This window comes from Lithobates pipiens, unplaced genomic scaffold (assembly GCF_037356315.1).
Source record: "Lithobates pipiens isolate NorthernLeopardFrog02 unplaced genomic scaffold, aLitPip1_a1.2 Scaffold_8, whole genome shotgun sequence".
Lineage (NCBI taxonomy): Eukaryota > Metazoa > Chordata > Amphibia > Anura > Ranidae > Lithobates > Lithobates pipiens.
The window spans coordinates 156,254,936-156,269,960 of record NW_027507903.1 but is presented as its reverse complement, the minus strand read 5'-3'; positions in this window follow the sequence as shown (position 1 = coordinate 156,269,960).

Genomic DNA, 15,025 nt, shown 5'->3' with positions numbered 1-15,025 from the left:
AGTATAAGGAAAATAATAAATGCAAATCTTTTTTATAAATAAATATGTGAAACGTGTGACATGTATTTGTATTCAGCCCCCCTGAGTCAATACTTTGTAGAACCACCTTTTACTGCAATTACAGCTGCAAGTCTTTTTGGGGATGTCTCTCCCAGCTTTGCACATCTAGAGAGTGACATTTTTGCCCATTCTTCTATGCAAAATAGCTCAAGCTCGGTCAGATTGGATGGAGAGCGTCTGTGAACAGCAATTTTCAAGTCTTGCCACAGATTCTAAATTGGATTTAGGTCTGGACTTTGACTAGTTCATTCTAACACACGAATGTGCTTTGATCTAAACCATTCTATTGTAGCCCTGCCTGTATGTTTAGGGTTGTTGTACTGCTGGAAGATGAACCTCCACCCCAGTCTCAAGTCTTTTGCAGACTCTAACAGGTTTTCTTCCAAGATTGCCCTTTTGGCTCCATCCATCTTCCCATCAACTCTGACCAGTTCCCTGTCCCTGCTGAAGAAAAGCCTCCCTACAACATGTTGCTGCCATCACCATGTTTCCCGGTGGGGATGGTGTGTTCAGGGTGTTATGCAGTGTTCAATTTGTGGAGTGCACAACTAATAGTTGTCCTGTGGTCAGATTCTTCCACCTGAGCTGTGGATCTCTGCAGCTCCACCAGAGTTACCATGGGCCTCTTGGCTGCTTCTCTGATTAATGCTCTCCTTTCCCGGCCTGTCAGTTTAGGTGGACGGCCATGTCTTAGTAGGTTTGCAGTTGTGTCATACTCTTTACATTTTCTGACGATGGATTGAACTGTGCTCAGTGAGATGTTCAAAGCTTGGCAAATGTTTTATAACCCAACCCTGCTTTAAACTTCTCCACAACTTTATTCCTGACCTGTCCGGTATTGTTCCTTGGCCTTCATGATGCTGATTGTTCACTAAGGTTCTCTAACAAGCTTCTGAGGGCTTCACAGAACAACTTCATTTATACTGAGATTAAATTACACACTCTATTTACTAATTAGGTGACTTCTGAATGCAATTGGTTCTACTGGATTTTAGTTAGGGGTATCAGAGTAAAGGGGGCTGAATACAAATGCATGCCACACTTTTCAGATATGTATTTGTAAAACATTTTGAAAACTATTGATCATTTTCCTTCCACTTCACAATTATGTGTCAGTTTGTGTTGGTCTATCAGATAAAATCCCAATAAAATACATTTATGTTTTTGGTTATACATGACAAAATGTGGAAAATGTCAAGAGTTATAAACACTTTTTCAAGGCACTGTATAGTATCCTAATAGCTGGCACCTGGCTGTCAGAATACTAGATAAGTATCCGATGTATCTGAAATTGGAGCTGCATATGGCAAGCTCTAGACCCCATACAACTTTTTTTGTCTGATTTCCTTTAGATTTACCAAAACTATGTAGTGTAAGGGCCTGTCTGATTGCATACAAATTGGAACTCTTAAGGTTTGACCTCATATTTTATTTTATGGTTTTGGTAAATCTGAAGGAAAAATCTACAGAAAATGTTAGTGTGTATCCAGCTTAAATTAGTATCATCAAGAAAGAAACAATGTCATACTGCTTATTTATCCTATCTACTGGGCCACAAATCATTTCTTTCCCCAAATTTGGAAAAGCAAAACAATCTAGGTAAAGCTGATCCAGGGAAAATCTGATTACCTCTCTGAGATCGGGAAGGAAATGTTTTTCCCCTGCTGTAGCAAATTGGATCCTGTTTTTTTTTTTTTTTGCGCCTTCCTCTGGATAAACTGTGGGTATAGTATTGGGTATATGGGATTGTATGATATTTTTTTTTTTTTTATGGTTGAACTAGATGGACTTGTGTCCTTTTTCAACCTGACTATGTAACTATGTATGTCTCAACTTTGTGTGCAAGGCAAAATCTGCTCTAGGGAAATAATGATAAAGCAGCCCGTAAACAAACTTACCTAACAAAAAAGGCAAAGGGAATGCAGACACACCCTGATTAAAATGTAGTTCACCTATAACACTGAGATTTATTAAAAGCACAAGATAACTAAGATTTCTTTTTCTGGTATGACGCTCATTGAAAAAAAATGTAGTAGGCAGTTATTCACACCTGAATACTAAAAAATGAAAAACAATATAGCATATTAGGATTTAAAGGTGTATCTAAATGTAAGAACAAATATTTTTTGCAGCTTACCTAAGATTTGGCTTGATGATCTTTTTTCATGCATTTTTTTTCCTTTTTCACCTTTTGATCCTGCAGTAACATAATTCCTGTACTACGGTGACAATATTTATTCACCATACTATTTCTATGGAGGAGCAGCATTGTCACTGTATGATACAGTGCCTTGCGAAAGTATTCGGCCCCCTTGAACTTTTCAACCTTGTGTCCCACTTGTTGGTGATTCTTCACAAAAAATTAAAATTTTATATCTTTATGTTTGAAGCCTGAAATGTGGCAAAAGATTGAAAAGTTCAAGGGGGCCGAATACTTTCGCAAGGCACTGTAGAACTACAGAACACCTCTCCCTCTTCTCTTCTCCATAACATAAGGTAAACCACAGAGGGGGTTGGGAAACAATGTTAACGGATATAAGGTCAGCACAGGCAGACAGCACAAGACAATATCAGCGCACACCATTTTTGGCAGAATCAACTGGTATACAGAAACATCAAAACATTTTAGGCTGGGTTCACACTTATGTAAATTGAATACAGCTTTCCTTGCATCCAATTTGCATAGCAGTAGATTGTGACCCGCTCTCTATGGAGCCGGTTTACACATTTCCACAGCGGCTACAGTGCGAATTGGTCCTCTGCGTCTTTTCCTCTGTTTCAGGTCTGAATTCAGCACAAAATTTGGGCTGAAGTCGGACCTGAAATGGTGAATGGAGACGCACCGAACCCCTGCTGTGAGCCGCTGCGTGTTCTAGTGTGAACCAAGCCTTAGCCCTTGTACACACGGTCGTAAATTCCGACATAAACGGTCCGATTGGATTATATTGTCAGAAAATCCGATCGTGTGTGGGCTCTATCAGCCTTTTTTCGTTGGTAATTACGTCGGAAAAAACTTGAGAGCAGAATCTCAAATTTTCCGACAACAAAATCCGATCTGACTTTTTCCGATCTTTTGTAGAGAATTCTGATCGGACAAAGTGCCACGCATGCTCAGATCAAAGTACGAGAGCAAAGCTATTGGCTACTAGGCTGAACGTAGTCCCGTCGGAACGAACGAACGACCGTGTGTATGCAACACCAGTTTCGGACAAAATCCAATGGATTTTGTGGTCGGAAGGGCTTAATGGTATATTTAATAAATCAAAAGAGAGAAAATAAGATAAATTCATTATTACAGTCTACGAATGTAAACAAGGAGTGCAGCAAAGAAACATTAACATTTTAGAACCTTTGACAGTTGCCAGCAAGAAACAGTAGTATCTTTTCCATATTATCTGCCAACAACCAAGAAAATTCCTATACATCTACTTTACATCTCCAACGCATTAGCAATGAACAGCCTAGCCTAGCAACTATATAGATGTTAATCTGCTGTCATCAGAACTTAATTATTGTGACATTTCCAACCTTCTGAAAATCCCCAGGATAAGTGTAAGAGTGGAGAAAAAAACATATTGAGTCTTGACACCCCACTCTTCATTATATAGATTTGTTTATTTATTTTTTATTAATAATCATTCATTTAATACAAAGTTGATAAAAAAAATACTAATGACCAGAAAAGAAATACAGAGTAAAACTGGTAGTGTCCCTTACACAGAAACATAGAAGGGTAATGGCAGAAAAAGACCACATGGTCCTTTGAATTTGCTCCTTTTTTTAATTTACATATTCAAAATACTGCCCTCCTGGACTCTATTCTCACCCTTAATGTATTTAAAGGTTTAAGTCATGTTCCTTCTTTCCCTTCATTGATGATAAGCTGGGCAAATGGCTCTCTTACATTCGTGGTCAGTGGGAGAGGTCCATTTTACATTTGAGGTCAGAGGAAGAAGTCCCTCTTTAGAATGATGGTCATTGGGAGAATGGCCCTCTTACACAGGTGGTCAGTAGCAGAATGCCCCCTTACATTAGTGGTGATTGGTAGAAGGACCTTCTTACATTGGTGATCAGTGCGAAAATGGTACATTGGTGATATGGTAAGTAGAAGGATCTTTTTGCTATGGTGGTGAGTAGGAAAGATGCCTTCTTACATTGGTGGTCATCAAGAAAAAGGGCCCTTTTACATTGGTGATCAGTTGAGAAATGTCTCCTTACATTGATGGTAAGTGGCAGAAGGAATATTTCTTACATTGGTGGCTGGTAAAATTGGTGGTTGGAAGCAGAAAGAATGTCTCTTGCATAAAAACAGTCGACAGAGGGAAAACTGCCCCTTGTAGTTGTGGTCTTCGGGAAGATACTCCTTATATTGATAGTCTGTGGGAAGAATGCCACCTTACAAACAGAAAAAAAGATCTTTGGTGAGAGAAGTGAAGACTGTTCCTATACTGGCGACTGTGCAAAATGATGTCAGCTCCAGAATTATACAGATACCATCAATGGTCTGCTTGAGTGGCCTGTGTGTAGTCATTGCACCTTGTTATTGCCTGAACCTGGAGTAAAACAAACCCACCACTCTGCCTCTACAAGCTCCCACACCTACCCTGACAATGACTGCGCCCACACTGTCAGTTGGTTTACCAGACATGAACACTGAATTGTACTGGATAGAGTCACATGTGCAGACTGGGGAGGTGAAGTGTGGGGAACAGTGGTGGACATATTATATGTGGTGCAGATTATGCAGCTGAACAAGGGTCCTCTGGGACATAGAGGTCCATTTCTAATAGAAGTGGGTCATATACATGCTGGCACCTCCCATTGTTAGATAGACTTGAACACTGCTCACTCAAAGCAGAGCTCAAAAGCAGGAGAAAAAGCAGCCCAAAGAGCCAATTGTATTGCAGTGCAGTGGTAGGAGAAGAGAGCAGAATAGCAAAGGGATGAGCTAATGAGTGTGCTGCTTCTCCTTTCTGGGTTGCAATGCAATAAATTGCAGTAATGTGCATTTTAACACAAGGCACAATATGCGTATTATGCCCTCTGCAGTGCCATTCATTTTTACTGCCATCCCAATGTAAATATATTGCAGCACATCACATTGCACTGTAATACACTATTATACTTTGTGGCGCGATGCATCAGAAAAAATGGCGCATATTCATTTATGGTTCCTTCCTGTGCATTGCTCATTCAAAAATGCCTTAATGTAATGCACATTCATGTGTGGCAAAACACATGTTAACACAATCGCAAAGTGCGAATGGGCCCTTAGTGTCCAGTCCCATAATGGGTGTGAAGAGACCTATGAGTGAAAGTGAAACTTCATCAATGAAAGATCAGATATTCTTCTGTGCTAGGCAGGGCAACAACTTCACGTTTCTTGTCATTTCCCTTTCTCCAGCCTCGATAAATCAGACCTATACAAAGCAAATTCATGATTCCATTGCAGCACCCTTGTTTGTCACTTTAGCTGTTTACTGTGATTACTTTTTTACACATAGAACATTCTGTATTGTGAACTTCACGCTAATAGGTGTGGTACAGGTTTCATAACATATACAAACTGTCGCTCGTAAGGCTTCAATACCTTAGCCATAATTTACAAGTGGTTTTAGCAATACCTTTACCATTAACATCCTGTTCTGTAAAGCCTTGGAATTTTCTGTGTCATAAAACATTGTGTACCTATTATACCTTACACATACCAAATGAGACAGCTGACATTCTTAGAAAACCAGACATTACTGCCACTGTACGTGGTTTGATTTGTTGATGTGATGTATCCTGTTTTCTGTGAGTAATAAAACATAATATAGTAAATTTGAGTTATGGCGTGACAAATTCTGTACATCACAAACAAATAAACTGTCAGCACTCATTTAGATATTGCCTGGGACATTGCCCAAGTACCTGCTGTTATGCCACTTACCCAAATACCACCTTACCTTATTTAAATAATTCAAACCAGACATACTTCTTTGGGTTTAAATGGCCAAAGCAGCCCTTTATTACAATAACCAACCATAAAACCACTTTATTACATAATATAAAAACGGTAATGAAAAGAAAAAAACATACCATAACCTCTCTGACGGAATGTAACTACCTGTTTTCTATGTCATAGGATTTTTGAAGGCACCCTTGACTGGACCAACTAGCTGTATCTGGCACCACCTTGCTTTTCCGCCGCGCCCAGCAGAAACTTATGCCAGCTCGGGGACAATTGTTTCACCAATTCACCAGCCGATACAGCCAACTGCCCCACCACTTATTACTTCTTCCATTATTGGGGCAGGTACACCCATACCAGAGATAGGCCCAAGCCATCATTCTCCAAAGAACATAACTATCCCCGCCTTCAAAAACCCTATGACCTCTGCCTGCTGCTACGACACCATGCACTCCCCATCTATATGATAACGGAACTAAATAAAACACCCCACTGACTACCACAGCAAAATGGGATGGGAGGGCGGGAGAATCTTGTCTGTTGCTGTCCTCTGGTCCAACTGATACTAGAGGGACGTCTCCCACCTAGGAACCCCTTAGGACCATCCTGTCCACACCCTGCCCCTCCCTAATATCCTCCAATGAGGTAATACTTAATAATTATCCTTCCTACTAACTGAACTTTTTTTTAACCCCTACCTTACTATAGCCTTTCTGGTCAAACCCCATCATGTAGACCAGGGTTCTCAAACTGGTGGCCCTCCAGCTGTTGCGAAACTACAAGTCCCATCATGCCTCTGCCTGTGGGAGTCATGCTTGTAACTGTTAGCCTTGCAATGCCTCATGGGACTTGTAGTTTCACAACAGCTGAAGGGCCGCCAGTTTGAGACCCTTGATGTAGACCCTACGCTTAGGCTGCACCTGAGCTCCTGGCCTATACTTTATGTGTGTATGTGTATGGAGGTGCAATGTTTTTCTTTTTAGCGTTAGGCCGGTGCGTTGTCATGCATCCACGTGTGTTTCCTTTCATGCATTTTTGCCACGTTTTCAATGCTTTCAGTATAGGCTGGGTTCACATATGTGCGAATTGGAGGTGGGTTTCGCCACCTCCAATTCGCATGACAGGGAAGTGTGACCGGCTCTCAATGGAGCCCATTCACACAGGTCCAGGGAAACTCATTCCACACATTTTGCACTTGGATGAGAACAAGCACTATTTTTACTATGGGGAAGTTGGACATCTGCATTTTTAAACTAGGGCGTGCAGAAAACTATTTTTTTCTTTGCGACTAGTTCCCACTGCGACACAACCTGGAGGTGTGATGCAGTGAGCTGCACTAAAATGCAGGTATGTAGCATTTTACTGAAGTGCCCTGCATGCACTCGCAATGCACTCGTGGACCCTCACCCACACAGATGTCAAATTGGAAACGGTGGCTGTGTCCCCATTTGATATGAATGGGACAGCCTGCATGCACAGACATAAAGTTTACATTAGAATCCATATTGTGTACTGTTATTTTTGTGAAATTACAGTATCTTGTTTTTATAATGATCTTGAATAGCAGCTGCCATTTACTACCTACATAATTATTTAATGCGTCACCTGACTTATTCAAAGAGTCCTGAGTAAGGGGAAATCAGCTGAAAGAATAATAATTCATAACTTTAATAACAGTGACAAAATGCAGAGCAATGAGCATTATATGACATACACCATGATTGTCCATGGACACATTCATGTAAAATGTAGAAAGCTAGACTTGTTGTTTGCAGAAAACAGTAGTTTTGGGAGTCTGTTGTGACATATTACTGTAGTACATATTAGAGAATATCTTGCTACAATAATATGTTTTTAACCACTTGCCATCAGGGCCAGTTCTGACACTTCGCTCCTACATGTAATTATCTACTTTTTTTGCTAGAAAATTACTTAGAACCCCCAAACATTATATATATGCCCCACAGATGCTCAATAGAGTTTAGGTCTGGGGGCATGCTTGGCCAGTCCATCACTTTTACCTTTTACACTTTCACCCTTCAACGTCTATTTCCCAAAGAAAACCTCTGGATATGCCGCTGAGCACGTGCACTCAGCTTCTTTGGTCGAACATGGCAAGGCCTGTTCTGAGTGGAACCTGTTCTGTTAAACTGCTGTATGGTCTTGGCCACTGTGCTGGAGCTCAGTTTCAGGGTCTTGGCAATCTTCTTATAGCCTAGGCCAGTGATGGCGAACCTTGGCACCCCAGGTGTTTTGGAACGACATTTCCCATGATGCTCCTGTACTCTGCAGCATAGTTGAGCATCCTGGGAAATGTAGTTCCAAAACATCTGGGGTGCCAAGGTTCGCCATTACTGGCCTAGGCCATTTTTATGTAGAGCAATAAAAAAATTGCAGATCCTCAGAGAGTTGTTTGCCATGAGGTGCCATGTTGAACTTCCAGTGACCAGTATGAGAGAGTAAGAGCGATAACACCAAACTTAACACACCTGCTCCCCATTCACACATGAGACCTTATAACACTAACAAGTCACATGACACCAGGGAGGGACAATGGCTAATTGGGCCCAATTTGGACATTTTCATGAATGGGTGTACTCACTTGTTTTGGCAGCAGTTTAGACATTAATGGCTGTGTGTTGAATTATTTTGAGGGAAAAGCAAATTTACACTGTTGTACAAGCTGTACACTCCATATTTCACATTGTAGCAGAGTGTCATTTCTTCAGTGTTGTCACATGAAAAGATATAATAAAATATTTATAAAGATGTGAGGGTGTACTCATTTTTGTGAGATACTATATATATATATGTATAGAGTAAAATGGTGGGTGTTGCAATTTTTTTTATGTCACACAATATTTGGGCAGCGGTTTTTCAAACAAAATTTTTTTGAAAAAGAAAGACTTTCATGAATTAAAAAAAACAAAAAAAACCCCACAAAATTTAGCCCAATTTTTATGTAGAATGCAAAAGATAATGTTACACCAAGTAAATAGATACCTAACATGTCATGCTTTAAAATTACGTCTGCCCAAGGAACCGCTTAAAATGCAACGCTTTAAACACCTTTTCAGGTTACCAGTTTAGAGTTTTACAGGTCTGGTGCTAGAATTCTTGCTCTCGCTCTGATGTTATCGACAATACCTCACATGTGTGGTGCGATCACTGTTTACATATGTGTGCAGGAGTAACGTGTGCATTCACATTTGCATGTAAGCATGGTGGGACGGGGGTGCTTACATTTTTTTTATTATTATTTATTTTATACAAAAAAATATTTTTTACACTTTTTTTTTGGGGTGATCTTTATTGCTATCACAAGGGAGGAACAACATCCCCCCTTGTGACAGCATGGGCTGTGACAGGTCCTCTTTATGGAGAGATCTGGCTAGACCTCTCCTCTAGCCTCCCATGCACCCGATCAGACACAGATCGGTCTGATCGGCTGCTTTCTTGGTCGCTGGTGGCCAGGTAAACAAAGAGGTGGAACAGCGTCAGTTCCTCTGTCTCTGTTTAGGGCAGCCATCGCTTCCAGGCTCCTCGATGGGACGAAAGAGCCCGGTAGAGGCGGCAGCCGCAGGAGGGGGCTAAATAGCCCCTCGGATCACTTCTACATGAAAGAGAATCGCTGGTTAAAGGGTTTTAAGTGGTATTATACATAAAAAAAAAAATATTTTGCAGCTTACCAATTCTTAGATGTGGTGGCTGCATTAGTTCTATTTTTTAGGCTTTTTTTCCCTTTCTTTTTACCTGGTGATGTGGCTGGTAACACACTTCTTGTCTTACAGTGTCTCCAGTCTGGATGGGGGAGGAATGGAGCCACTTTTGGACAGCAGTCTGGGAGAAGGGTAATATTACTAGCAGATTTTTAGGGACTTGACCAACAAATTAAAGCTGAACTCCATCTTACACTTTTTGAGCAGTTACAGCAACAGTTATTATTTCTTTTTGGATAATTTTTTTATATAAATCGATAAAAGTTACCATTGTAAGAATCTCTGTAAGAGGTAAATGGTTTGTCCCCAACTTCTAACTGCCATTTTTGCTGGATAGTTTGATCTATTAAAGGTAGTTGAAAAATATCAGACCTAGGGGTTGATTCACTAAGAGTTAAAGCGGTTCTTCACCCTAAAGGGGAAGTTCCGCTATTCTGATCCCTCCCCCCCCTCCGGTGCCACAATCGGCACCTTTCAGGGGGGAGGGGGGTGCAGTTACCTGGATAATCCAGGTAACTGCACACACTTCCGGCCAGACTGCCGCAGAACCCCCGCAGACGCCCCGCCCCCCCGTTGTGTTCTGGGAAACACACAGTTCCCAGAGACACAGCGGGGGACCATAAGAGACGCGCAGCGCGACTCGCGCATGCGCAGTAGGGAACCGGGCAGTGAAGCCGTCATGCTTCACTTCCCGATTCCCTGACAGAGGATGGCGGCGGTGGCAGCAGCGAGACGAGCGATCGCTCGTCATCTGCCGCCGACATTGCTGGAACCTGGGACAGGTAAGTGTGATTTTATTAAAAGTCAGCAGCTGCAATATTAGTAGCTGCTGGCTTTTAATATTTTTTTTTTAGGTGCAGCTCCTCTTTAAATAATGGCTAATCCTATGCAGTAAAATACTGCATGCGGTAACAAATGGGCAAGTGTTCAATTCACTAAGAATTTGCAGTTAAATACCGCGAGTGGTATTTGTGCGATTTAGCGCTAATTACCACATTAGTTAATGTGGTAATTTACTGCATTGAGCTAGTTGCTAAGGAACGACCCCCGGAAGACGGCAGCCTAATCCTTAATAACCAATGACTCATCAGCTGTCAGTGGGCTTCCCCGCTCACAGCTGATTGTAAAAAAAAAAAAGCAGACAATTAAAAATTATGAAAAAAAAACTGCGTGGGGTCCTCCCCCCAAAATCCATATCAGACCCTTATCCGAGCATGCAGCCCAGCAGGTCAGGAAAGGTGGGGGTACAAGTGAGTGCTCCCTCCCCCTGAACCATACCAGGCCACATGCCCTCAACATGGGGGGTTGGCTGCCCCCCCACTCTGCCCCCCCACCCCAAAGCACCTTGTCCCCATGTTGATGATGATGGCTTACAGCTAGTGAAACCCCAGAATTCAGTATCTCAGAAAATTTGAATATTACATAAAATAAAGTTAGAAAATTAGAATACTACCTATTACAAAAAATAAAAAAAGGATTTTTAATAACAATAATGTTGGCTTACTGAAAAGTATAGTATGCACTTGACATGGGAATTTATACATAGGCAACTCCTATCCTCATTTTGATTAGTGGTTCCAAATTAATAATAATTACTGCAGTAGGGAACATACACAAAAGATACACTCTGCATCTTTCCAAATAACTGATCTGCTTTATTATGACGCAATTGAAGGTTTTTATACACATGATTACATAGGTATCACATTAATATTACAATTGTACTTTTATGGTAACAAGGGGCGTAACATAGACAGGCGAATTCTAATCAGGATTCAAAAGAATGCAAACATGTACTGAAAACATTATTAGTGCCGTGTGCACAGTGAGAGCAGTGTGCAATACATATAAAATAGAATAAAATTATAGACAGAACTTACACATTTCCTTTACATGTTCAATACAATGCGCTGTGTTGTGGAGACGGTCAGCCTATGGCACTGCTTAGATGGTATGGATGCCCAGGTTGCTTTGATAGCGGCTTTCAGCTCATCTGCATTGTTGGGTTTGGTGTCTCATCTTCCTCTTGACAATACCCCACAGATTCTCTATGGGGTTTAGGTCAGGCGAGTTTGCTGGCTAATTAACCACAGTGTTACCATGATCATTAAACCAGGTATTGGTACATTGGGCAGGGTGGGCAGGTGCCAAGTCCTGCTGGAAAATGAAATCCGCATCTCGATAAAGCTGATCAGCAAAGGGAAGCATGACATGCTCTAGAATTTCCTGGTAGAGGTCTGCACTAAATTTGGCCTTGATAAAACACAGTAGACCAACACCAGCAAATGACATGGCTCCTCAAATCATCACTGACTGTGGAAACTTCATGCTGGACCTCATGCAACTTGGATTCTGTGCCTCTCCACTCTGATTTCCACATGAAATGCTAAATTTTCCACAGTCTGTGATGATTTTAGGAGCCATGTCATCTGTTGGTGTTGTGTTGGTGTTGTGATAACTTTTTAATGATATTCTAATTTTATGAGAGATGCACCTGTATATTGCTACAATGCAGGACTAGGGAGAATGTGCCCTCACGCCCTGCTAATAGTCCTAACAGTATGTTCCAAGAAACAATTATATAACATGATGGATTGATGTAGTCTATGTGTCACCTATCCTGTTCATTAAGTGTTATGAAACAAAATTATTTTTAATTTTAAATGGAAAGTAATGATTTGTATGCTAGCCAGAGGACACGGAATGCTTATCAGGAACACAGTGCATTCCCACTAAAGTACCGACCATCAATGTGGCAGGGATACGGATCTGAGATTTTATATTTTTCCAGTTTATTACTTAAAAGTCCAACTTCAGCAAAAATGTTTTTCTTCGATCAGAGTGGGGAAAGGACAAAACATTTCTTACGTTTTTACTGTCGGACCCCATTGGAGAGATTTTTTTCCTCACTTCCTGTTGGGTCTTTACAGAGAAGTTACACTTTGTAAGGGAATTTTCTCCAGAGCTTGAATGAGGGAATGAGGTGAAGCTCTGCTGACTTCCATCAGGTATTTTGTAAAGTATAATTTCACCATATTCATTAAGCACTAAGGAAGATTCCCTTGCAAAGTGCACAGCCAATTTGTCTGTAGGAAATCAAACCCAAATTCCCTAATGATTCATAATACAGTTACACATATTCTGCTGCCTCCACTCACCCCCCAAAACCCCCCTTCCACTGGGACCTCCATCAGACCCCCTCATTCCAGTTCTAGTGTCCTTTCACACCATACTGTATATAAAAATGCACAATGCCTCAAAATACATGTGTGCTGATATACACTCACCTGCCACTTTATTGGGTACACCTTGCTAGTACCGGGTTGGACCTCCCTTTGCCTTAATTCTTCGTGGCATGACTTCAACAAGGTGTTGGAAACATTCCTCAGAGATTTTGTTCCATATTGACATGATAGCATCACGCAGTTGCTGCAGATTTGTCGACTGCACATCCATGATGTGAATTTCCCGTTCTACCCCATCGCAAATATGCTCTTTTGGATTGAGATCTGGTGGCAGTGGAGGCCAATGGAGTACAGTGACCTCATTGTCATGTTCAAAAAAACAGTTTGAGATGATTTGAGCTTTGTGACATGGAGCATTATCCTGCTGGAAGGAGCCATCAGAAGATGAGGACACTGTAGTCATAAAGGGATGGACATGGTCAGCAACAATACTCAGGCAGACCGTGGGGTCTAAACAAGGCTCAATTGGTACTAAGGGCCCAAAGTATGCCAAGAAAATATCCCCCACACCATTACACAACCACCACCAGCCTGAACCATTGATACAAGGCAGGATGAATCCATGCTTTCATGTTGTTTATGCCAAATTCTGACCCTACCATCTGAATGTCGCAGCTGAAATTGAAACTCATCAAACCAGGCAACCTTCCAATCTTCTATTGTGCAGTTTTGGTGAGCCTGTGCAAATTGTAGCCTCAGTTTCCAGTTCTTAGCTGACAGGAGTGGCACATGGTGTGGTCTTCTGCAGGCCATCTGCTTCAATGTTTGATGTATTTTGCATTTAGGGATGGTATTCTGCATACCTTGGTTGTAATGAGTGGTTATTTGAGTTACTGTTGCCTTTCTATAATCTTTAACCAGTCTGATCATTCTATCTGACCTCTGACTTTGACAAGGCATTTTTGTCCATACAATTGCCATCCACTAGATATTTTCTCTTTTTCGGACCACTCTCTGTAAACCCGAGAGATGGTTGTGTGTGAAAATCCCAGTAGATCGTCAGTTTTTGAAATACTCAGATCAGCCCGTCTGGCCCCAACAACCATGTCACGTTCAAAGGCACTTAAATCCCCTTCCTTCCCCATTCTGGTGCTTGGTTTTAACTTCACCACATCTAGATGCCTAAATGCAATGAGGTGCTGCCATGTGATTGGCTGATTAGCAATTTGTGTTACCAAGCAATTGAATAGGTGTACCTAATAAAGTAGCCGGTGAGTGTATATTTAAAATTCATTTTCATGCGCACTGGGTTGCTTTGGCATTGTTCTGTGCCTTGGCATGAATTTTTATGTCATCTTTATGAAGTGGCAGTTTCCTGGAAGGAGCAAAATGCTAACCATAATTAAATTTTGATATTGTTACTTTAAGTTGGATTGTGTTTACTTGTATTTATATGTGTTGTGTTATGTACGCAGCTCATGGTGAACCCATAAGAGAAGAGGAGCGGACAGCGCTGGCAAGGACTCCAGAAGAGGTGGTAAGAGACCGCTCTACACAATACCATTGCACAGAGCGGTTAAGTATACACTCTTTTTTATTTTACCTAAAAGAAAGTAGGCTTTACAATCACTTGAATCTACAGTATATTGTATGTATTTTTTCATAATTACTGCACCTAGATCTCATGATGCAAGATTGAGTACAGCACAGCATGGGCTGACTTTGAAACTAGTGTTTGCTCCTTATAAAACATGTGTTGATTATTCGTTTCCAAGCACATTCTTATGGAAATTGTCATGGCAACAGAAATCCCTGAAATTCCTATGTTCTTACGCTCCACGCACTTTCATATGATCTACTTGTCATTTATGGCCCTACGATCAGGCAGTCATCCTGTCATAGCCCTTGATTATATAAGGATCAAAGGACACAGAAGTATCGTGAAGCTGTCCTTAAGATGATGTCTTACAGTTAAATGTTGATTGTTGAATGTGACCCAATGATCCTGAAAAAAAGCCATTTTCTACGCCTGAATATTTTAATCTGAGGACCCATATAAGAAAATCGTTACTGCACAGAGACCAATCCACTTAAAGACCAGGCCTTTT